This window comes from Lampetra fluviatilis, chromosome 16 (genome assembly GCF_964198595.1).
Source record: "Lampetra fluviatilis chromosome 16, kcLamFluv1.1, whole genome shotgun sequence".
Taxonomy (NCBI): Eukaryota; Metazoa; Chordata; class Hyperoartia; order Petromyzontiformes; family Petromyzontidae; genus Lampetra; species Lampetra fluviatilis.
Genome location: NC_136290.1, coordinates 3,499,134 through 3,525,701, shown reverse-complemented (window position 1 = coordinate 3,525,701; position 26,568 = coordinate 3,499,134). Strand labels below are relative to the sequence as shown.

The 26,568-nt window shown below is 46.5% G+C and overlaps 1 long non-coding RNA gene across 1 annotated transcript; it reads left to right on the top strand.

The window, feature by feature from the left end:
• The first annotated feature begins 18,684 nt into the window (after window positions 1-18,684).
• Window positions 18,685-26,120, top strand: LOC144936391 (uncharacterized). The gene is made up of 3 exons (XR_013637424.1): window positions 18,685-18,789; window positions 22,747-22,806; window positions 25,926-26,120. It is a non-coding gene; the product is annotated as an uncharacterized LOC144936391 (long non-coding RNA).
• Window positions 26,121-26,568: the final 448 nt, after the last annotated feature.

Here is a 26,568-nt window from a genome sequence, read left to right as displayed (position 1 = left end):
TTACGAGCCGCCAGATGATGCTCATCGCCGGTTCGTTCAACGACAGCGAGCACCCGAGGAATCGCCGGTGGCATATAGGGGTGCGGTACTGGAGCTGGCTATGGCCGCTTACCCGGAGACGGAGCCTGACCTGCTGGAACCTCTCATCTTGGGTAAGATGCTCGAGCTGTCCCGGGATCTGGGCATTCCTATGCCGGTGTGTGGCCATGAAAAGCTGACATCCCGGGCTGCGGCTAAATGTCTGGATGCCCAGTTTAACCTGCGCTGGTGGAAACAAGTCACGGCGTGGACGGGGGGGCCCATCGTCGCAGGAGGAGCCGCGGGTTGGGATCCCACAAAGGCGGTGTATGTGCCTGACGAGAGGGGCCCGCAGGAGCTGTCAGCCGCCTCTGCTCCGTGGCCGGTCCGCAGTGGGCCGCGGGCTGCGCCGCCGATGCGGCCGCGTCGGGACGGGGTGCCCGCGGCGCGGCGCAACGACGTCGACTGCTTCCGCTGCGGGCGTAAGGGCCATTACGCCAGGGACTGCTGGGCCCGCGTCCCAGGTCCGCCCCAGCAGGAGGCCTCGACAGCGGACGCACCACGGAAGGATTCTTCAGCATAGGCAAGTTGGTGCGTACCAGACACCCGGCAAGGCTTGACACCTCACTCATCACCGTTGTCATGCGATCCGGGTGTTGTTAATAACGGGAGGCCATTGACTGGTCCATGTCGCTCGGTAACGCAGTGGCGTAAGTTGGCTCGGCGGGTTGTTGCGGCCGCTACCGGTTCGTCCACTGTACCTGGGTCAATACAAGGGGTGGACGTACGTATTTTGGTTGATTCCGGAGCGTCCACGACCATTATATCGGATGTAACATTCCATCTGTTGAACATCCCACCAGCGGCCGTGAGTCCGGCTTACGCTTCCTGCATCGCTGCAAACGGGGGTAGCATGGGCATTGTGGGCCAGGTGGACGCTAAAATATCTATCGGGGGAGTGTCGGCCTCGGGAATCGTGTTAATTTCGAGGTCCCTTGCGGTCCCTTGTTTGTTGGGAACGGATTTTCTGGCCAAGATGCCCATTCTAATTAGAATTAATGAAAACTGCATTGAATTACCGGAGGGGCGTAAAATTACATTTCTGCCGTCGCCCTGGGGGCGACCTGCTCCTGTCGCCCAGGTGCAGGCGCTGTCCGAAGTATCTGTTGATATTCCACCAGGCTCACAGATGCTCATTCCCTTGCGATATCGGAAGCCTGTGCCTGGTCGTCAAGGAGCTATTGGGGTTTTGTTGTCGCCGTCCGCCACCATCACGGGCGGATCGGCGCTCGTTGGGGCGCAAACTATTGTCCGGCCGGACCAGCAGCCATTTTTGCAAGTGCTTAACGCAAGTACCGAAAGTGTGTGTGTACCGGCTGGTACGGTTGTGGCACATGCCACTACTGCGTTTACGGCTCATGATCATCTGGCCAGCCAGGTTATGGTTGGTGGTGTTTCAGGCCCTGAGGCTGCAGATGATCGCTGGATCGCCGAATTGTGTGGGGAGAATTCTGCCCTTTCCGGGGAACAACGTTGTGCGATTCGTAAATTATTATTGAGTTATTCTGATGTGTTTAGCTCCGACGATTTGGACTTGGGACGCACCTCGTTGCTTTACCATCATATTGACACAGGGGACGCTGCCCCTATTCGGTTGAACTCGCATCGGATGAGTCCGGCTGAGCGAGAGCACGTTCGTGGGGCAGTGGATGACATGTTGGCTGCGGACTGTTGTTTTGGTTAAGAAAAAAGACGGCAAATTGCGATTTTGTGTAGATTTCCGCAAATTAAATAAAGTGTCGGTGGCAGATGCGTACCCCCTGCCACGTATGGACGACTCTCTCGATGCCTTGTCGGGGGCTAAGTTTTTTTCAACGCTGGATCTCTCTTCGGGCTTCTGGCAGCTTCCCCTTGACGAGTCCTCGCGGGAGAAGACTGCTTTCCGTACGCCGCAGGGGTTATTCCAATTTAACTGTCTTCTGATGGGGTTGAATGCGGCCCCTGCCACTTTTCAAAGGTTGATGGAGTTGGTATTAACGGGGTTGCAGTGGGAGACGTCTGATATATTTAGACGATATTATCGTCTTCAGCCGCACATTTGACGAGCATTTACTGCGGTTGGAGGCTGTGTTCACCAGGATGCGTTCCGCTAATTTGAAATTTAAGCCTAAGAAATGTCACCTACTGCAACACTCCGTGCGTTACTTGGGGCACATCGTTAGTGTGGACGGGGTGGCCACAGATCCGGAAAAAACAGCGTGCGTCCGTGACTGGCCAACCCCGGCCACGGTGGGGGATGTGCGTCGGTTTTTGGGGTTTGCCTCATATTATCGGAGGTTTGTTCCGAATTTTGCGACGATCGCGAGGCCCTTGCACCTCCTTACGGGTAAAGGTCACAAATTTGCTTGGGGACCGCCAGAAGAAGTGGCATTTCTGGGCCTGCGCGATCTATTGGCTACGGCGCCGACGTTGGATTATCCAGATTTTGAACATCCTTTCATTCTGGATACGGATGCGAGCGACACGGGCATTGGGGCGGTGTTGTCTCAGTCCAAAGGTGGTGTGGAACGCGTGGTGGCGTACGGTAGCCGGGTTTTGTCTCCCGCGGAAACCCGCTACTGCGTCACTCGCAGGGAACTGTTGGCTATTGTTTTTTTTCTCCACCAATTTCGACCGTATCTGTACGGCCGTTCGTTTATTGTACGCACGGATCATGTGGCCTTGCAGTATGCTCTTAAGATGGACCAGCCATCCGGCCAGCTGGCGCGGTGGTTGGACACGCTGCAAGAATTTTCCTTCCAAATTCACCATTGGAAGGGGGTGCGTCACGCCAATGCAGACGCGCTTTCCAGGCTGCCACAGCGATCCCCTTGTGCGTGCGCGTCTGGAACGCATAGATGTGGGCCGATTCAGCACCCCCCTCAGCCTGTCGCGCTGGCGGTCGAAGTGTCTGAAGCTCCGAATGAGCCGGGGCCGGCTGATGGGGGACCGGCTGATGGGATTTTGCATCTCCCGAGGTCTGTGTGGATTCGGGAACAAATGTTGGACAATTCATTGGTGACTTTACGTAAGCGGCCTGTGAAGGAGGGTGGGGGACCGGGTACGGGGGGTGTGCCGGAAACCGCTCTCCGTGATGGTCTGCTGATGTGGAGGGAAGGGATACAGGAACGCTGGCGTCTGGTTGTACCGGCATCTTTGCGGTACGAATTGATTAGGACTCTGCATTGCGACACGCTTTTACATCTGGGGGTGCAGAAGACCCTATTGACGCTGCAGCGGGATTACTATTGGCACGGCATGACGACAGATGTCGTCGGTCACGTTCGCGCGTGTCCCGATTGTGCTTGCCGGAAGCCACCTAAACATCCATATGTGCCGCCGATACAGTCTATTCAGGTGTCTCGAGTTAATGAATTGGTGGCGTTAGATATTTCTGGACCCTTTCCGCCATCCGCTAAGGGAAATAAATATTTGCTAGTTGGCGTGGAGTACCTCTCCCGCTGGCCGATGGCCTGGCCCTTGCCCGACCAGTCAGCGGCGTCCATTACAGACGCCTTTCTATTTGGGTACGTTATGGACAAGGAGGCGCCGGAGAGGCTCCTCACGGATCAGGGCCGAAATTTTTCTTCTAAATTGTGAGTGAAAAATAATCAGATTGGGATTTGCATATCCCTGGCGTACTTTCGGCGTACCGGATGACGCCGCATGCGGCTACAGGATATTCGCCGTTTTTTCTTATGTACGGTCGTGAAAACGTGCCGCCGATTAATGTGCAGTTGGGAACTGGAGTGAGGGGACCTGTTAAGCCTCTTCCTGATTATATTCAGGACACCGTTCGCTGTGTTACTGTGGCGCGGGAAGGGGCCCGCATGGCTACGGCCAAAGCCCAGGCCCGGAACGAGCGGTGTGCTCGACGCTCTAAGGGGGAGTGCCCCTGGAAAGTGGGGGACCTGGCCTGGCTCCATTGCCCACAAGTGCGGCCAGGTACCTCTCCTAAATTACATAAACCTTGGCAAGGGCCGGTTCGCCTCATCGAGGTTCCCAACCCACAGTCGGCGCGTGTTCGGTTTGGATCCCGGCGTTGGTTCGTTCACACATCTCGCTTGAAACCATACGTGGCCCCTCGACCTGATGCGTCATCTCCTGATGTTGCCTTGCCAGGGTCTGTTGCTGCCGACTCGCCCTTGCCTGTGCCTGTTGACCTTGCAAGAGCGCCTGTCGTGCCTTTTACAGACAAGCCGGCCGTGACGCCGCAGGACAGAGGAGGCTCTGCTCGGGGTGTGCCTACTACGGCTGCGAAAACTCTGAGACCCGCAGCCCTTCCGACCCCGCCGCAGACGCGATCGCGGGACACCTCTGACGCTGGGCCTTTGGGAATACAGAACCGGGATGTTGGCGGGCCTCCAATAGCGACAGATGAACTTTGTCTTGTCGCTCCTAAAACCCTGTCACGTTCCCGCTCGGCGGGTGGGCCGCCGACCGTCCGGGACGGGCCGGCGACCCGCATCCGCTCAAAATCCCTCATATTTCGTTGAATGTTGTGTTGTGTTCTTGGTTTTACTGTTATATTATTGTATGCTTCGTGTCCTTTAACGTGTTCGGTCGTGTTTGCTCGCATTACTTGTTGGAGTTGTTGTTCAGCCGAGGTCGGCTGGATTTTCTCTACGGGGGAGGGTGGTGTAATGCGGGCGTTAACGACCTTCCGGATGTGACGTCATGGGGGGAGGAGTTACGTCACGTGGGGGAGAGGGTTCAGGTCTAAAAGGGGAGAAACCGAAAGAGGAGGGAGGTTGTTGGAGACTGGGCTAGAGTAAGGCCACGCAGGGCGAAGGCTGGGGAGAGTGGCGAGATCGCCACACACACAGAGTACGGATAGGGCACCGTCGGCCAGCGGTGACCGACCCCGGAGAAGCGGGGAGTAGCGGTGAGGCTGCAGCGAGGGCAGCTGGGAGGCTGCACGAAGAGAACAGCAGCGGGACTGCTTCGGAGAAGAGAGAGCAGCGGTGGGGCTGCCGCGAGGGCAGCTGGAGAGGCTGCACGAGGAGATTAGCAGTGAGGCTGCTAAGGGAAAGAGAAGAGCCGTGTGGGAAAAATATACGAACCCGAATAAAGGACACCAAGCCAGATACCGTGGTCGAGTCCTTTATTACACATGTGTGTACGAATGTTGAACTTCTTTCGCACCATACGTAGCCAACCATGCTAATCGCCGGTGCTTCAGACCTCAACGAGTCTGACATGTGACAATATACTCGACGCCACATGGCCAAAACTATTGCGACTATTAATGAGAAATGAGATGAGAGTAATGTTGTCTCATCAACACCATCAGTGTCCGCTGTCTAAACACATTCCTGCAGAGGGAGCTGGTATGAACGTTGGGTTGCTCGGTCAATGGCCAGGGTCAATGGCGGCGTGGTGTATTCCGCAAATATGCCCGACTGTGAGGGCGGGCACAAGCCGGCGTGAGTAGGTTAAACGTTGAGTTTTATAAGGGCACCACGGGGTGACCAGCCCCTCCCCACCCAGCCCCTTCCCACCTTCCCCACCCAGCCCCTCCCCACCCTCCCCACCCAGCCCCTCCCCACCCTCCCCACCCAGCCCCTCCCCACCCTCCCCTCCCCACCCAGCCCCACCCTCCCCACCCAGCCCCTCCCCACCCCACCCTCCCCTCCCCACCCAGCCCCTCCCTCCCCACCCAGCCCCTCCCTGCATAACGGACGGACACAATAATCCCCTGTGGGCTGGTGTAACCAAGAGGTTCCTACCAGTATAAGCCCTGCATAGACACACAGCATATATAAAGGACGCTGTCGTGGTGTGATGGGTACCAAACTGGCCTTGCAACCCAGAGGTCACCAGTTAGTTGCCATCTTCATACTCTTTGGTTCTTTCAGTAAAGTCACGTAGGTATAAAATAAATTAAATAAAAAAATAATTTACTTTAAATCACGATTGCATTTATTTTCTACCTACGTGACTTTACCGAAAGAACCAACGAGTATGGATTCCTGCAGTCACGAAAGCTTCAAATCAAGATCTTCCAAGGTGTTTGGCCGGCGTGGAGGAGGAGGTCAAAGTACCCTCCGGAGCGATACTCTCTCGAGCTGTCTGAAAAGAATGCTGACAGGGGGCCCATAGGGAAACATTGCGTCGCTGGTCGGTGTGCTGTGAGAGGGAATTCTGGTGATGCCTGCACACCTTCAATTCAGCCGACTCAGGCATGACCCCGATGTTGGCAATGACGTGGCTCCAGTAGCTCGGAGAACATAGTGCTGGGCTGGCGCCACTGAGATCCAGCGTTCTCAAATGTCTTGAGATGCAGTTGTATTCAGATGCGATTATAATTCTAAATTGTATCTTAAATTTAGTGAAGCAATTGTCTCAAACAAGTCTCGAATGACAGTTTAAAACCCTTAGTTACAATCTTTATTTGAAAAGAACCATCGAGGACCACAGTTACATTTGGATTTGCACTGTTTGGCTAAATTCCAGCTATCAGAATCAATAATATTGGTTTGACTGTAGTGTAACGACCATGACCCTCTGGAGCAGGGCGAGTAGGGATGTTCTGCCTCCTAGTGTGGATGAGATGTCTCTTGAAGATATAAGAGATGCGTTTGTACGATATTTTTTCAGCGTGGAGGATGCACTTTTTATATTCTTGGTTCTTTCGGTAAAGTCACGTAGAAGGGAAATAATAAAATAATAGAAATATAAAACAAGTAAATTCTCATGACGTTTCGACTGCAACACAAGCAATCAACAGCAAGAAAAAAACGGCACTTTTTTCAAATTTTCTTATTATTTTAGTAGTTCCCTTTTACGTGACTTTACCGAAAGAACCAAGAATATGAATCCCTGCAGTCACGAAAGCTTTAAATCAAAAGATGCACTTTTTGTTAAAAGTTCTGAATAGATGTTTCCATCTCATGCTATGACGCCTGTTGTATGTGTTGGGTTATGAAATTTTTATGAAAATATTAAAAATTAATAATTTTCCGAAAAATGCGCAAATCGCATTTATTATGTTAATGCGTGTATTAATATGCATAAATTATGGTAATGCGTGTAATTATATGCATAAATTATGATAATCACGGAGATAATCGTAGTAATTTATGCGGATGCTTGCGATTATGTTAATGTGTGCAGTTGTGATAATTAAGCTTAGCTTCGTTTATCCAGTGTTATCAATCAGGATAACACGATTATCATCGATTAAACGTTTACTGATTATCTTAGTGTGTTTATGTTATTTTAGGTCTCCATTTTCATATCTCATCACAGGATACAGTTATCAAGAATAAGATAGTTTTGCATGGACTTGGAAAGAAGCACTCGAACAGTTGGTGTTAAGCAATTTTATTCTAACAAGCATGTGACATTCTATCATGCAGGTCAAACATGCGTCAATAATTCATGAGCAAGATTATGCAATTAACGAAAATGGATGACTAAAACACTTCTAACAATCGTAACCTCTACCTTTCCACCAGGCATCTCATTAGTTCCCCCATGTATCGATCACAATCGGCGACTGGCCGAGTTTGAAAACCAGCATGACACACTTCATATGGCGGTAATAAAAGCACTTATTGTATCCCAGAGGCGAAAGTCTATGTCAATAGATTCACCGGCAAGTATAAAATCCTTTTAACGAAATGTTTGATATAATGGTGGGTGAGGGCGTGTGTGGTGGTGTGAGGGCGAATCTGGCTCTGTTTTAATTAATTCTTCGGCGAGACTCTGACAAAGAAACCGGTTTGACAAGATTTTCTCTGTGCTTCCTTGAGCCTGTGTGCGTGGAAGCCATACCACCCTGCTCGGAGATTTCCTCACAGCCCGTGCGGATTGCAGACGCGACTTTCTCCGCGGGGAGTTGAGCGGCGGCACTTGGCGGTCCTCGGTAGCTGACGGCGCGATAGCGCCTCTCTGCAGCTCTGATGGCGGCGCTCGTTCGGAAGACTTTGGCTCTCTTTCTTCACTGCGGGATGACGAGTCGGTTTTGGTTGATGCTGGCATCAAACCCACGGCGCATTCAACGGCGCTGTCCTCCTCCTCACAGCCGTTCAATCAGGCTTTCTCCACTGCTTTGCTCGCTTGGCGATCTCCGCCTTTCCTGCGGGTTGATCGCTGGTCGTCACTCTGACGAGGAGCGATGATTATGCCGTAACTGTGTTCACGGTGTTTCATCATGGCCCGATCTCCCCATGAAAATGTTATTTGCTCGCGTGTGAAATTTTTGCTGTCCGTGTTGCGGGGAGACAAAGATGGTTGTTTCCACGGTGGAAGCACCCGGCGCATGCGCTTATTTATTTATCTTCGGAGGCATGTGTTCCAACCTTTATTGGGGCACTCCTGGCCCCTGGTGTGTGGGTGTGGAGATCCTCTTCGGGAAAACAAAGACGGCCGTGTTGCGTTTGGTTAATTATGAGAGACTTCTCCGCCCTTAGCTCCTCTAGGAGATCCACTTTAATTCCGTACTTATTATTTGACTTCTTGTGATTATTTAATCTGATATCCCGGCTAGGAATTTTTGTTTTGGAGCGACCCAAGCCATAATTATTCTTTGATGCTTCGGCCCGGCCGCGTAGAAACTACCAAGTGTACATAATGTCCGTATGGAATTAATACATGAAGATTCAAACCCATCTGTGTTTTTTTTTTCTTGTCGATGCTATTTCCTTTGTTAAGAATATAATTATCTCTTCCTCCGTGGTGCCTGGTTTTGTAAGAAAATGTAACGAAAGGATGTCATTCTAACCCTCCGCCTGCCATTCCCCCCTCCCTTGTTCCTCTTGTGTGAAATTAGGGGAGTTTTTATGACCTTTATTTCCCTCTTTCATGCCCTCTAGTCTTTTGAGGTGAGGTATGCGCATCTGTGGAAGTGTGGGGGCATGTCCGTTCCCATGTTGCCGCGTGTCTATTAAAAAAAACGATATTATATATGTTGGCAGAATAATTCTTAAAAAAAAATAATATAAAAAAAATATAAAAAGGGGGTATATACACAACAGTCCGCCCTTTTGAAAATGATCAGGGGTCGATTTGGCCACTGGCGAATTTTCAAACAAAGTAATGCCCCCTTTTTTGTCATGAATCCCATCAGCCGCCCTTACTCTCGGCGGTTATTTCTTACGACGCGCGTGCACGTATTACGATCTTAACCTGGTTACATTTGAAATAAGCAAAGAAAATAAACAACACGTTAAACATCGATAGTGCGTTACATCGGTTCTCATCCATCATAACTACGGCGAATATTCATTTTTGTTTTTGTTAAATCCTGGGAAACGCTAGGTAGCGGTTTCGGACGCATTTCTTACGACGCGCGTGCACGTATTACGATCTTGATATGGTTACATTTGAATTGAGCAAAGAAAATTAAACAAACGTTAAACATTGATATTGCGTTACATCGGTTCTCATACATCATAACTCCGACGAATATTCATTTTTGTTTTTGCTTAACATGGTTACATTTGAAATAAGCAAAGACAATAACAACACGTTAAACATCGATATTGCCAGTTACATCGGTTCTCATACATCATAACTCCGACGAATATTCATTTTTGTTTTTGTTAAATCCTGGGAAACGCTAGGTAGCGGTTTCAAACGCATTTATGCGTTACCTTCCTCATGTTGCCTGGTTTACCACTTATCACTTTGATAATTCGATCACGGTTTTCGGGTTTGTTTTTGTAGTTTCCTCTCTCACTTTCTCGCGTCGTGGGAGTGTGTGGTGAAAAATTGTGCTGCACATAACCAGAATTCGCGCACACGACCAACTTTGACACTTGGTTCGTGGCATTCGCTCTCTCTGCGATTACATGCACATTTGCCGAGTCAGTGTGTCGATTTAATTCTGTGCCTCGTAATGTTGCCCTATTTGTTTTTACGAGTGTGTTAGATTCCAACACCATTCCCGATATGTCATGAACATTTGTCTCCATTTTAGCACTCCAATCCGCATAAATTTTGGTTTCCCTTGGATATTTTTCATTCAAAGGCTCACGCCTGCGCTCCTCAGGGCGTGTCTCTGTGTTCTCTCTTTGTCTCTGCTGTCTGTTATCTACTGTCCGATCACACTTCAATTCAGCCCTGTCCTTGCATTCGATTTGCGCGTCATTTACGGGAGCACTGTCCGCGTTTCTTACCGCATCGTATGCATTTGATGTTTCCCGGTCGTGGTGGTATTTGCCCGCTCTGTCACTTGCAGCCTGCTTGTATTTCCCAATGAGGCCAGGGTTTAACAAAACTTCAGCGTGCGTGGCGCGTATGGGCTGCTCGCTCTCAATCACTGTGGGTGGTTCATCACGTATTTGGACCGCATTCTGTGTTATTCCTCTATTCCCTCCTGGTATAGCCGGTGGAGGAATTGTTCGGAATTGGACCGATTGTGTTTGACCTCCCTTCCTGCGATTCTTCTGAATGTTCGCATCCATACCTCCGCAGTCTGTGTACCACCTTCCCGCTAGATGGTTATCTTGCCATCTTTGTGTGTAATTTGAACCTTGCGTGTGTCGTGGCATGGGGTGTTGATATGGTTCTGCTCTGAACCTCTCCCTCCTACGATTCTCGTACATTTTTGGCCCAGTGTTTTTCCCATTTGGGTGCCAAATTTTTCCTGGATTGTTACTTCGCCATCTTTGTGCGTAATTTTGACCTTGCGTATGTCGTGGCATGGGGTGTTGATATGATTCTGCCCTTGGTCTCCACATTCTGCGATTCTCCTGAATGTTCGCCTCCGTACCTCCGCAGTCTGTGTACCACCTTCTCGCTAGATGGTTATCTCGCCATCTTTGTGAGTAATTTTGACCTTGCGTGTGTCGTGGCATGGGGTGTTGATATGGTTCTGCTCTGAACCTCCCCCTGCGATTCTCCTGAATGTTCGCCTTTGTGCCGCTCTCATTCTCGTGCCCCCCTCTCTCTGGGTTATTTTGCCATGTGTGCGTGCGTCTTTGCCCCTCCCTGCATTGTGGGACTGCTCGGTGATTTTTATTCCTCTCTGAGAGGCTGGGTTCCTTATCCCTCTCCCTGTGTTCTGGATCCGAATTATGTTTCTTAGCTCTATATAACCATGCAATGTACGCCTTGCTCTCTATGCGGTGTAAGGATGCGGTTTCTGGATTCAAAACCATTCTCACCCTTTCTGTAATCTCTGGGCTCAAGGATTCAAAAAACATAATTTTGAACATTGTATCTCTTTCGTGGTATTGATTCACATCGCCTGCGTAATACGCTCTTTTAAATTGTAAAAGGTAGTCACGTGGGTCTTGGTCCATGCCCTGGGTCATCGATTTTACCGCATAAAACCCCTCAGTGAGTGTCGAATATTCTCCAAACTTCCGAATCACTGCCAGGCTCAGTTGTTTAAAATCATTTCTAACCTTGTGTGGTAGTGACTTTACCCATGGTATAGATTCTCTATGTAAGCTTCGTTTCAACAAACTCGCTTTTTCATCCCGTCTCCTCAGCCCTCTAATCATTGCCTCCTCTTCTACTGTTGCGATATGTGTGTATATATCCATGGACTTATTGTGGGGGTCAAAATCGGGAATTCTGACTAGAGCCTTGTCCATCAATTTAAGGGTTTTACTGGTGAATAGGTATTCCGAAAGTTGATTGCCGACAACGTCATCATCAAACAAGTTATCATCAGGCAATCTGTCACTTTGGTCTGTGCTGTGTCGGGCGTGTTTCAGCGGCGTGCATTTTTTGTGTGAGCGCTCAGTGCTGTGTCGCTCGTGTTGCCATTTCCCTTCAGTTTTTGCCTCTGCCCTTAGTGGAGCATGTCCTGTCGACTTTACTTTAACATTTTGCCTCCCTCTATCTGTGAAGTTGTCAGTCTCACATGTTTTTGTTTGCATATGTATCTCTCCATCCCTTCTCTCGAATTGTGAGGGTTTCCCTTTGTCAAGGATTTTTTGTTCGATATCCATAATTTTTGTGCGATCAGTCCCTGGACTCTGTCCACGTACCCAAGAGTGTGATTTACTGTTACTTCCATATTTATTCTGTGGATCAACGTCTGTGAGTTTCGCTGGTGTCGCGAACACTGATTTCTCCTCCCTTACGATGGTGTGAGGACATTTTTCCTCGTTTATTAGAGACGATTTCTCTCCTGTTTCCTTTCCGAATTTTTCCTCATTCCACAATCCCTGTCTGTATGCCTGAGTGGGAAGGCATGAGTCCTGTCCTGCATTCTCTGCAGTTTTTGCATCGTGTTCGCCTTCGTTACATTTTATCCAGTCAATTAGTTTCCCCCGATGTGTGTTCGTGTTATCGATACAGCTCCCTTCCCATATGTCTCTCTGCCTGTACTGCTTTGTAACAGGTCGATCGGTACGTTTTAATACGAGTTCCCAGTATCCCATAATCCATTCAAATATTATTCTTAATCCTAGCATCTCAAGTGTGGCGGGAGTTACTTTGACATTTCCTTTCAGAGTGCATATAGAACAATTATCTCACAGAGTGTAGTCAATTTGACTCGAGCTATTCTGTTATTTCCGATTCAGTTTGCGTACCTCTAACACCATTTATCACAGGATGCAATTGGTTCGATATGATATTATCTTAATTCCACTGTCTCTGTTTCAACCTGCTATTCTGGGTTTTAACCTTAGAGGGCGTTTTTTTTTGTTTTACGCCCGTTTACAATCACCATGCAATGTTCGATCCCGATATTCTGGTTAACACGTAGTGATTCATTCCATCATCCATGCAAAACACTGTCTGCGAGAGATCCCGGACGAGCCCCCATTATGTTGTATGTGTTGGGTTATGAAATTTTGATGACAATATTAAAAATTTATAATTTTCCGAAAAATGCGCAAATCGCATTTATTATGTTAATGCGTGTATTAATATGCATGAATTATGATAATGCGTGTAACTATATGCATAAATTATGATAATCACGGAGATAATCGTAGTAATTTATGCGGATGCTTGCGATTATGTTAATGTGTGCAGTTGTGATAATTAAGCTTAGCTTCGTTTATCCAGTGTTATCAATCAGGATAACACGATTATCATCGATTAAACGTTTACTGATTATCTTAGTGTGTTTATGTTATTTTAGGTCTCCATTTTCATATCTCATCACAGGATACAGTTATCAAGAATAAGATAGTTTTGCATGGACTTGGAAAGAAGCACTCGAACAGTTGGTGTTAAGCAATTTTATTCTAACAAGCATGTGACATTCTATCATGCAGGTCAAACATGCGTCAATAATTCATGAGCAAGATTATGCAATTAACGAAAATGGATGACTAAAACACTTCTAACAATCGTAACCTCTACCTTTCCACCAGGCATCTCATTAGTTCCCCCATGTATCGATCACAATCGGCGACTGGCCGAGTTTGAAAACCAGCATGACACACTTCATATGGCGGTAATAAAAGCACTTATTGTATCCCAGAGGCGAAAGTCTATGTCAATAGATTCATCGGCAAGTATAAAATCCTTTTAACGGAATGTTTGATATAATGGTGGGCGAGGGCGTGTGTGGTGGTGTGAGGGCGAATCTGGCTCTGTTTTAATTAATTCTTCGGCGAGACTCTGACAAAGAAACCGGTTTGACAAGATTTTCTCTGTGCTTCCTTGAGCCTGTGTGCGTGGAAGCCATACCACCCTGCTCGGAGATTTCCTCACAGCCCGTGCGGATTGCAGACGCAACTTTCTCCGCGGGGAGTTGAGCAGTGGCGCTTGGCGGTCCTCGGTAGCTGACGGCGCGATAGCGCCTCTCTGCAGCTCTGACGGCGGCGCTCGTTCGGAAGACTTTGACTCTCTTTCTTCACTGCGGGATGACGAGTCGGTTTTGGTTGATGCTGGCATCAAACCCACGGCGCATTCAACGGCGCTGTCCTCCTCCTCACAGCCGTTCAATCAGGCTTTCTCCACTGCTTTGCTCGCTTGGCGATCTCCGCCTTCCCTGCGGGTTGATCGCTGGTCGTCACTCTGACGAGGAGCGATGTTTCGTTCGTGGCAGGGTGGACGTTGGCGTCTTTGTTGGCTTCACTCGCAGCTCGGCGACTCAGGGTAGCGATTCTTCTCAGGTGGTGCAGACCTCGGCTTGTTGCTGCACGTCGCTACCCCGCGAACCTCGTCATTCTGGATGACGAAAAACTTCTTCGTTGTCGGCGTTGAGATGAGATGGGGCCGACGCCCCGTGACGAGATGGGGCCCAGAGCCCCTGACGAGATGGTTTGAATGGATTTTTCCTCGGCTTATATCGGGAAATTCCACTCAGTTTTCCCGAGTTGTTCAAAGGCTGTCATAAAACCTTCCTGTGGGGGTGAAGTTGTGCGTCCGTGTGTGTCGTGTCCGTCCGTGTGTGTTTATTAGCTGTGTAATCATTCTGGAAGGAGGGGTGGGGGCCTCGCGACGGCGCCACCTCATTATCCATTAACCAGACCGACGGTCCGCGTTCGCATCGAGTTATATATATTAAAAAAATATTCTAATCCATGTTTTTGTTTCTGAATAATATTTGTCGCGAAAACCTACGCGTTAAGCGAGCTTAATTATTCCCTCCCTTGCTCGGGGATCATATCTTTTGTCTCACACAGCTTAAGTTGTTTTGGTTTGGAAGTTGAAATGCGACTTATTTGTTGCTTGGTTCCATTGTGACTTGATTGCGAGCGACCCTGATTATGCCGTAACTGTGTTCACGGTGTTTCATCATGGCCCGATCTCCCCATAAAAATGTTATTTGCTCGCGTGTGCAATTTTTGATGTCCGTGTTGCGGGGAGACAAAGACGGTTGTTTCCACGGTGGAAGCACCCGGCGCATGCGCTTATTTATTTATCTTCGGAGGCATATGTTCCAACCTTTATTGGGGCACTCCTGGCCCCTGGTGTGTGGGTGTGGAGATCCTCTTCGGGAAAACAAAGACGGCCGTGTTGCGTTTGGTTAATTATGAGAGACTTCTCCGCCCTTAGCTCCTCTAGGAGATCCACTTTAATTCCGTACTTATTATTTGACTTCTTGTGATTATTTAATCTGATATCCCAGCTAGGAATTTTTGTTTTGGAGCGACCCAAGCCATAATTATTCTTTGATGCTTCGGCCTGGCCGCGTAGAAACTACCAAGTGTACATAATGTCCGTATGGAATTAATACATGAGGATTCAAACCCGTCTGTGTTTTTTTTTTGTCGATGCTATTTCCTTTGTTAAGAATATAATTATCTCTTCCTCCGTGGTGCCTGGTTTTGTAAGAAAATGTAACGAAAGGATGTCATTCTAACCCTCCGCCTGCCATTCCCCCCTCCCTTGTTCCTCTTGTGTGAAATTAGGGGAGTTTTTATGACCTTTATTGCCCTCTTTCATGCCCTCTAGTCTTTTGAGGTGAGGTATGCGCATCTGTGGAAGTGTGGGGACGTGTCCGTTCCCACGTTGCCGCGTGTCTATTAAAAAAAACGATATTATATATGTTGGCAGAATAATTCTTAAAAAAAAAAATATAAAAAAAAATAAAAAGGGGGTATATACACAACACGCCCATAGTCCGCTGAGGATTAAATGTTTGAAAACAGATTTTAAGAAACAAACAAACTGGAAGCAAGTTCACGAATAAAGCCTCCCTTAAGTTAGAGATTCAACCGTAGAAAGATATGTGTAGTGGAAACGTGCAAATTGTACACACAAATCCATGACTGCACTCCATCACTTGCGTTCTAACGCACGTGCGTGTTGATCAAAGTGGTATGCAGCATTAGCCCTGCTTTCCTTCCAAATGAGTCCCACATTTGTTACCAGAATTCGCAGCTGATTTCCCCATCTTTACCAAAACGCTTACAGCGATAAAGAAGAGCAGAGGGCCAAGGACAACACAACCGTTTGAAACCCCACAGAAAGAGGATTCCGAGAAAAAGATAACGCCCTGGGAACAGAATCGTGATGATTGTGAAGGGAGATATGTTTGTGAGAGGTTAAACGAAAGTAACCAGTTGTTATTTTTTCGATAAGAGTAAAGTTTGGAGATGGGGGCAGAAATTCGTAGCAAAGTTGGAGCCAATTGGTGTTGTTTGTTGAGGAAGTATCACAGTAGCTTTGAGGCATTGCAGCAGACAGATGAAGGCATTGAAAAAGCCTGCATTCCATCGCATGAGGTCTAAGAAGCTTAAGCAGGTGCTGAACCTGTATAGTGCTTGTATGGCCAACGACGATGCACAACAGCTGTCAGAGCTCAGAATCAGAATATGCATTTATACCGGAGGGCGAAATCCGATGAGCTATGAGGCTCTTTGCACATGGCGGGTAAGAACGTTACAACAAATAACATAAAAATACGATAGTAGTGAAAAGTACAAGGTAACCACATCACTTACGTGATAGGCCGGGGAGTTGAGCCTTATAAAATACATTGTTGTACTGTACTTCAATGTTCCCACGCTTACGCTCCCTGCCTTCACCAACCCGCACTGACGCAGTGCGGTGAAACATGGTCAAAAATCCTCCGTGACCCGCATGGCGTGGTGAGGTGCCCTCATCCCACAGTAATGTAGGGGACCAGGGTCGGGGTAGGAAGCGAGGGATGCGTGTGAGGTGAAAAAACGATCGCAGTCAGAGGCGCCACCATGGGTGGTGTTGGCAGCGTCATGCGACACATAGGTGCCCAGTTGGCCACAAAGGGGGCCCAGAATTAACAGACACGCAAGAAGGAAATGTTAAAAAAATTATTCAAATGGTTTTTAATTCATAACAAAAATGACCTGCAGTCTACCATGGACCAAACCCGATTAACGCATCTCCCCCCGTTGCGGAAATCCTAGACCTTTACATATGTTTCTTATTAATACTGTCACTGTGAGACTGTCTTCCTCTAAACCCAGTATACTGTGAAGCTAAAATAATATTTAGTTATAGCTAACATATTATTGTATACGGGTTAAAAACATCCATCGCTATTTCAGTCAAAGTGAATCGGGAGACAGGAGAAGGCCCCACAGTCGACATCTGGCATAGGGCCCCCATTGAAATACAGCCGACTCTCGATTATCCGGGTGCGGTTTATCTGATTTGCAGATTAGCTGTGTACATGAGATTTTGACATAAATTAATAACTCGTGGATTTTTCCTTCAATCCAAATTTGTTCGTTCGTTTCCTTCTCAGTCCGCCTGCTCTGGTGAGGGTCGCGGCAGCTGCATGTTGAGTAGGGCGGTCCAGACTTCCCTTTCCCTGGCGAAAGACTCGAGCACGACTACACCATACACTACTATACACGACACCATACACGACTATACACTACTACACACAGACTCTAGCTCTTCCTGGGGAATTCCCAGGCGTTCCCAAGCCAGCCGAGCGACATCGTCCTGCCAGTGTGTCCTGGATCGGCCCCAGGGTCTTAAGCCCAACTTAATATTCTAAAAACAGTTAATACAGTACATTGTTTTTCTTGCAAATGTTTATTGCTAGTCTCGTTCTTAAACCGTACAAATATGTTGCTCCGGTTAATACGAAATCCACGTGATCTCCTCTACAGTACAGTAGTTGCATATCTGTAAAACAATGGGCGGAGTTTGATTGATTTTGATTGGCGTGGCTCTGCCAACCACTTCATCGGCAGACTCTTCTCTGCGGGAACAGGAAGGTGTTATCACTGAGCACGTGCATTATCGATCGGTCGATTCTTTACTACAAATATTAGTTTTGTTCATTAACAAACTCAATTTTCTTAACTTAAAAATAACGTATACCTATAGTCGTGGGTTTTTGGCATAGAGATGCCCGGAAATAAAAACATTTTGGATTATCCGCGATTTTGAATTATCTGCGGTCATCCTCCCCATCATTAGCACGGATAATCGAGAGTCTACTGTAGATTGTTACGCCCATGATTACAGTCTTCAGTGTCCTGATGGCAACAGGGAACAACAACAATAGCCTCCAGCTGGCAAATATTTTAAGTGGCTGCCAATAAATTATTTTTTACGAAAAACCCAACGCGAAGTCAGCAAATTCCACAGTTTTGAGGAGATACAAATATCTACGGCGACAAAAGGAAATGAGGTACAGTATGTCTCTCAGGCCGGGCGTTTTTAGCAACGCCGATTTAACAAAACAAAAACTATATTTGAGAAATTCCGACCGGTATTAATGGTAAGACTTAATAAAAACAACATCTCAAACGTGTTACGTACGCGAATGTGGCGTTTCTCTTGTCAGGCTTTAAGTGCATCGTGTTGGCGCGGTGTGCCGCTCTGTTGCGGAAGTGTTTGCTCTGTTTTCGTTACAACACTGCAGGCGATGTCAATGGAACCGCACGGCGTTTTTCACAAAACATCAAGACAATTCATTTTCGAGAGAACCGTGGCCCATTATTGCAACGTCCTGAAATGCAATCACCACCATTGACGTGATGAATGACTGACAGTTCGTGACCACACCCTGCCGTGAAATAAACCTTTGTTATTCTTCAAATGGCAAGAGGCAATTCAAAACATTCACCTAGCGAGCGTGAGCGCTTGAATGTCCGTTGCACACCGATACCAGAGAGCGACGCTAAGCACGGCCGTACGGCATTGTGTAAAAATTACACACGTCACCAACGCCATTTGAATAATTTCTGGACATTTAAAGCAAAAAGCACAGCGGCCCTATTCCTCCATTCTCACTTTGCTCATCCCTGTTTCCAACACAGGCAACTAGTCAAGATGTCCCCGCGGAGCGCTGCCGTTTTCCTCTGCGTCCTTGCGATGTTATCCCACGCCAGCCACTGCGCACCGACCACCCTGGGCATGCAGGTGAGACGGCCCTTGTGCTTGCGTCTTTTTTTGTAGCGGGCAGAATCACCCAGAGGGGGGTGTTTGTTTAATCATTCAGAACAAGTGGTAGGTTTTACTGATGTGTCGTTGAGATGGTTCGATCGCCCAAGAGATGACCGTCTGCCTTGGGCTCAAGCAGCATTGCGTTTAGTTGGTTGTCCTTCCCAGCACCTCCGATTAGCACGTTTGGCCAAGTACGGTGCAAAAAAAGTGCAATATACATAATGAGTTATTTTTCCTGCTGCTGCAGGATATAGTTTTATATAAATAATACTTTCAGAACCCTTAAAGAGCAAGGCAATCCGCCGTTTTCCAGAATGGTCCTGGGAAGAATACATCACAAAACTACTTCAGGCGACCTCTTTCCCAAACTAAAAGGGCAGCAAATTTCAACCTGCTCTACCACGTAATAACGTTTCTCGGATGACAGTCAAATTGATATTTTTTTAATTATCAGGCCTGAATATTATCCAAATGAAGTGTAGAGGAACAAAATTGTATCTGTTGGGTTTTTTAACGCACAGGTAACTGGGCTGAGACCTTCAACTCCTGAACTTCAGAACCTTGGTTAATCATGGGCACCTGTCTGGATTGAAACCCAGGCTTTGTACCCGTGAAGGTGTAATTTTAGCAGCACATTGCGATGGGATTACCGTTGTTGGGATTCGCGCTGGCGCTCAGGATGATCGGGCATGCCCAGGTGTATGACTGCCATCGACCAACGCATTCGCTGTCCGATCGTGCACACATGACATCGAACACGGACACGTTTACACGTTTTACACACGCGTGTGCGAGATGGACCGTGAGAAGTGGAAAAATCCCGTGCGTGTGTTTGTGAATGTGGACATGGGAGCGTTCGATGTCGAAATACAGCATTTGGTCCGCACAGATCGCTTTTGTGTGCCTATACCAGGAAACAATATAAACATCTGGGGAACAGTATGGAAGGAAGCTTTGCAGCAAAGGACAAATTTTTCTTTTTTTAAATTACGCATTTAAAATGTACACTTACCAAATAATTTGATCTATTTAAACATTTAGAGTGTGACAGGAAGTCCACAGTAACGTTAAATGACGGCCCTATGCTAAAACTGATGGATGAAAACACTCCTCATGCCGTGTCGGTTGTGGCGGTTGTTTGACCATACTTCCCCGCGCTGGTCATTGCGGGTTGATGAAGCAGTGGTCGCCAAGGGACCGGTTCAGATATCGCTTTACAATTCCGGGCGATGGCTGTGACTTTGAACTCATGCTGCCAGGCTCATTGCACAATGAAATTGGATATCATATCTCATAAACCACCGTGAAATATGATATCACGTCAACCATAATACTGATGAGAGAACAGGCGCACCGAGATTGCACAACGCATTGTAACAGGAATAAAATAGTCAGATAAGGAGATACGCTCTCACCAACGCTATTCATGCGAAAATTAGAAAGTACTTTCTAAAACCTCTGGACTGTAGAATCAAAGAAACACACAGGTGAACGGTGAATGTATTATTCATCTTAGAAAAATTTGCTAAACTAGAAGCTAAAGGATGGAATAAAGAGGTGAACGAGAGCAGTTTGGGTGCTTTTTATCAACTTAATCATAAAAAAAATCATCGTAGCAATGTTGCGAAAGAGGAACGTGTTTAATCGACCTTCCATTCAGGATGGCCTGATTTGACACGCGGCCTCTGAAACGCAAAACAACGGAACAAAAGATGCGCGCGTGCAACGAGAGCACCAAGAGCGGCAGCGCTTGGAATGACATCGAGACCGCGAGCGAGGAGTACAGTGGCTTGGAGAGCGCACGCAAGTTAGAGAGGTCACATTGACTGTTAATAAAAGTAAAGGAGGCTTTGGGCAGGAAACGCCGTGGCGAGATGGGATGACGGAGAGTGGTCGAGACACATTGGAAGAATGGCAGCCAAAGGAACATCCCACATTAAGGAGGTCTTCCGCGGAGATTGAGTCATGAAATTAGCTTTCGTGCAGGTGCTCGGTGGATCGCTACGTCTCAGGATATTGAGAAACGGCGGAGGCTATAGGCAGGCTTTCATCCAGCAGTTGATAGATTCTGGATGATATATGAACTTCTTTCGCATCAAGCGCAGCCAATCGTGCTAATCGGAGGCACCATTAACACTGTTCCCATTATTTAATCACACACAGGATGTACATGAAGGCATTTTCAAGTAATATACAGTGAGCATACGAATATACAGAGTGTTTTAAAATATGGACCCAATTTCAAAGCAGTATATTTCACGATGGCAACATGTTACAATTACACGAAAAGTTACAACGGGTTTATGAGTTATCAAGTTTTACTAACCATTCATAATCAACGTTTTTGGGTTTAGATCGCGTTATTTATAAATGTGCCGTAACCCTCCACCACCCGACACGGCCAATCAGTAAAAATTGTCACGTTGACAAAAGACAAATAGTTCACTGCTTTAGCCCACCGGTGTGTTGAAGCGTGAAACCACAACATTTAAAATGTTTGAGTACAACGTTTCACTGGTAATTGCATCCAGCATCATCGGGCAATTCTGGATGCAATTACCAGCGAAACGTCGTACTCAAAATTTTTAAATGTTGTGGTTTCACGCTTCAACACACCGGTGGGCTAAAGCAGTGAACTATTTGTCTTTTGTCAACGTGACACTTTTTACTGATTGGCCGTGTCGGGTGGTGGAGGGTTACAACACATTTATAAATAACGCGATCTAAACCCAAAAACGTTGATTATGAATAATATTGGTCGCGAAAGCCTACGTGTTTTACTAACCATTTTATAAATGCTCTATGTGCCCTCCACCTGCTGTACGGACAACATCGAGACGATAGTTGAATTCGTCCCAAACGCCTCTCAAAGTGTCTTCTTCTACTGAAGTCACCACTGCCGTGATTCTGTTTTTGAGGTCATCCAGATTAGTCGCTAATGGTGGCACAAAAACACGGTCTTTGACGTATCCCCACAATAAAAAGTCGCAGGGTGTGATGATGTCTGGGAATCTTGGGGGCCAAGAGTCTAGCGCCAAGTCTTGGGGTCCTGTGCGACCTATCCAACGTTGAGGCAGTGTGTCTTGCGAATGACTGAGGCTCGGGGCTGTTTGTGCGCTGGGAGAGGCATCGAGCGGTAATCATTTGAAACTCTATGCCCCGCCCTCTCTATGCCCCGCCCCTTCAAGTGGTAAGAGTTTCATTCATGGGCGGTTCGTGGTTGCAAAGATATAGCGATTTCAAATCGGGTCAATCTTTTTTAAACACCCTGTATTTGAATATGCCTACATATTGACTGGTGAGACCACACACAGTGAAACTCTGCCACTCGATAACTTCTGAACAGATCTTATACTGTTGGATGTGTTGATATCTTACATAGTGAATTCTGTTTGATGTTTTGGTGTCTCATGCACTTGACATACCTAGCATCATTTATTGTATTGGTTGTATTGATATCAAGGTACATATCTAACACACCCTAAAATATTGTATACATAATTACAACAATTTGGTATCGTTACTTAACTGTGACTTTTCTCTATCACCACAAACTGCGGATGATTAATAATGCGGCCGTATACTGCGGGATGATTGGTACTGCAGATATATTAATCGTTGAATACTTCTCGCCGTCTGGTTCACAGTTCGCAAGAGTATAGGCCATTGTGTGCCGGCGTCATGGTCAAAATTAGCTCAACTTGAAAAACGTCGCCGAAAAGCACTGAATTGGAATTCCCATTGAAACAATCTGTTCCCTCCTGCGGAAAACTTGGCAAGACCCTCCCCTGAAAACGAGTCACGAGACTCGGCGAAGCAATACATATAATGATTTACAAAAGCGAAAAACGGCGGAAACAAAAATTGGTGTCACTGGTTTTCAAGAGAAACGGACTTTCAGTGATGGTGGGATTGCTTTTGTATTGTCTGCAGACAGCGGCACCGACCGGAGGACTCGGACTTGCATACACGAACCCCTCGGCCCTGCCGGACGTAAGACAAGTGACGATGCATGACACGTTTAGCAGGCGTGGAGGCGGTTTGTGGCCTGTGGCCATACAGGGAGGACACTCTTTGCGCAGCAGAAAAGAACACAAGCATTTTTTTTGCGACCTGCAGTCACACGTCACATGACCATGTGCAGGAGGTTAAGGATACAACCCAACAAACAAGTAGCTCTTGTGGATAAATGCATCGCTGAGATGTATGAACCACGTTAACCGACATGATTGATTCAAAAATCACTTGCCTATGGTCTTAGCCATGGCTGGGAATCAACTCACGCCACCAGGTGCATAGTGCATTGCCATTAACCACTGTATCAGTGCACAACCCCCACATGAGTTCATAGGCATATCATATAATCATTCACTCGCACAAATATTAAATGAATAGGCATAATTCAGCGTCACGTTTCTATTAAAGAATAACAGTGTCTAACCTGTGTTACCATCTTACTATTAGTATTGTCCATCTCATTTGCAGACTTGTGCATCATTCCCATAGTCTATAGGTCAATTAGCACGGAATTTGTTTTATACGGGCGACTTTATGCATAGAACATGAGCCTAAGAATTATGAGTCAGTACCTGCCAAGACACCAGAACCAACTGGTTTCGTATGTAGAACTCTAAACCATGCTTCACTAAATTCATGAATAATATTAATAATATTATTGAATGTTATTAATATTATTCAATACTATTATTAATCAGTTTAACACGTAGGCTTTCGAGGCCAATATTATTCATAATAAAGGTTTTTGGGTTAGATCGCGTTATTTATAAATGTGTCGCAACCCTTCACCACCCGACACGGGCAATCAGCAAAAAAAGTGTCACGTTGACAAAAGACAAATAGTTCACTACTTTAGCCCACCGGTGTGTTGAAGAGTGAATCCACAACATTTAAAATTTTTGAGTACGACGTTTCGCTGGTAATTACATCCAGCATCATCGGGCAATTTGCCAGAACACCTGCTCCCGGTCTTAAATAGAGCAGCAGGGTGACGTCATATTAATCATATTATTAATATTGTGCTTAATATAATTATTTATTAACATTATTCAAATTACCAATGGAACATGTCGTGACCAATTGCCCCTGACATTCACTTTCCCGCAGGATATCTAAACTCCATATACCCTTGTAAAAGTTTGTTATTACGATAATCAAATCTGTAACCGGTGGCAAAACCCAATGAGAGAAACCCAACCAGAACAGAAACATTTTGCCATTTTCTGTCCGACAGGAGAAGATTTGAGCTCACGTTTCATGCATCGGCATCGCATCATGTGCAAGAATGTGTTTCCATTTGTTGAAGTTGTCTGGAATGTGACAGTCTCAGCTGCTCGGGACTGCTCCGCTGACAATGGACAAAAATATATTTCCGCTGAACAGCAGTCCACAGCACCGAATTGATCAATGTTGTGGATGTCTCTTTCAACGTACTGGTGTGCTAATGAAAAGTTGGCGTGATTTTTCACGTGACAACTCTATTTTATTCGGCTGTGTCAGGTGGGGGAGGGTTATGCAACACACAATGTCGGCATTGTGATTACGCGATCTGACTAAAACAAAAACAATTATGGAGCAGGAACAACGACCCAATAAACATGCAATGTTGGACCAAAGTAGGCACATAGGTGGGAACCGTTGGACCAGCATTGGCCGAGCGGTTTCACGTTCACTGGCGAGTTCGGGGTGCAAATACAAACCGCCTGTGCAGAGTGGCTTTGCCATCGTGCGGCCTCTCTGACCATCACTCACCGGATTGGTCCTGATGTCATAGCGTTGCCAGGGCAGGCATGATGAGTCCATAGCAGGGGGCGGTGATTGGCTGGTGGCAAATAAACTAAACTAAACCATGTCTTTTTAAATCCTTTATATTAAGTTCACTTGCTTGCTTGCTTAGGACCGTGCAAATCTTTCGGTCGTTTTTTAACCCACTTCCCGTGATCCAATCGAGCTGACATTTTCCACACAGACTCGTTGTGCGTGACAATTAATGTTCGTGAAAAATTTTTGTCCCAAATTTTACACTTTTTAGGACAAAAATATTATATTTAATTACCAATTGCTTAATGGTGCAATGCAATCATCTGACCCATAGGTAGCAGCCATCTCAAGCCAGAGGACGAGAGGACTCTAGCCGCCACGCATATAAAGGATTTATAGTGAAACACTTTGTTTTTACGGGTTATACTTATTAAATCCTTTCTATTAAGTTCACTTGCGTGCTTGCTTGCTTGCTTACGAGCGTGCAAATCTTTCGGTCGTTTTTTAACCCACTTCCCGTGATCCAATCGAGCTGACATTTTCCACACAGACTCGTTGTGCGTGACAATTAATGTTCGTGAAAATTTTTTTCCTAAATTTTACACTTTTTAGGAAAAAAAAAATTCATATTTAATTTAAAATACCAATGTGATAAAAATGAAACTTTTACTCAAGAAAAACAGAAATTAATAATAAAATAAAACCGATGCCACGCATATAAAGGATTTATAGTGAAAAACTTTGTTTCTACGGGTTAATTTTTTTATTTTACCAGGTAAGGGCCACTGAGCTATCTATATAGCTCTTTTTCAAAAGCTACCTGGCCGCAAATGATAGCTCAATCAAGTGACTTATCGTGTGGAAAATTATAGCAGCCAAATACTCGAAATGCATGTCGATCCTAAATGTTGAGGGTTTCTAAATGTCGAGGGAAAAACCGGAGGACCCAGAGAAAAATCCGAGAGACCACAGGGGGAGAGAGAGGCAACGCAAACTCCAAATATGAGGACGTCTGGGTCGGGATCAAACCCACAACCTCATATATACCAAGCGAGGTAGTTAACAGCTCGCCACCGCAGCGCCCGTTTGCAGAAGCTGCTGTCCAGTAAACATGTAACGTTGAACAAACGTTGTTGACATGTGGTTGGAACCGTTATCCCAACGTTCCATGTTTACCGGATGGGTACCGCTGGGTTTCACCAACGTGGTGCATGTCCCTGCACAGGTGTTAACCTGTTTCATTTGAAGATTAAGTTTTTAATGTTAAAGTCCCTATGCAATGCATCACAAATGGATTGTCTGTTAATGTTCACCTCTCACTGTTTGTGTTGAAGGCTTTCACCGTGAGCCCCGATATATTCAGCGGCAGCGGCTCAGGCTCCGGCCCGATACCTGGACTCATTTAAAGAACAGAGAACATCGGAGCAAGACGGACGACCTACAACGCAACCCTCCATGTATTCTTATAATCCATCTGATTTAATATTTGTCTCCTGATTAACCTTCAATGTTAACCCAATCACGCTGCATTCTCACCTTAAAATGTATCCGCGCTTGCCGCGCATAGCACAGAATCGGAAACGTTTCTTCACACCTTCATTCGTTACTCGACCTGAATCGTCGCGTTTAAACAAAACGATATACACATGTGTGTGTTTGTAAGCCACGCTGTCCATATAACAGGGTTCCAACTGCAATTTGCAAATGTTGTTTGTCAAAGTTTTTAGGATGTCGACACGGTGAACGTCCATGAAAAATAAAAAGGTTAAGTACAAATAACAATGGTTTTAACTAACAATTTCCATTTTACGAGAAGTGACCTGGTCAATAATTATAGCTCAACAAGGTGGCTTACCATGTGGACATTTATAGCAGACAAATACTCTGAACGCATGTCGATTCTAAATGTGGAGGGGAAAAACCGGGGGACCCGCAGAAAAATCCACGCAACCACGGGGAGAACATGCAAACTGCAAA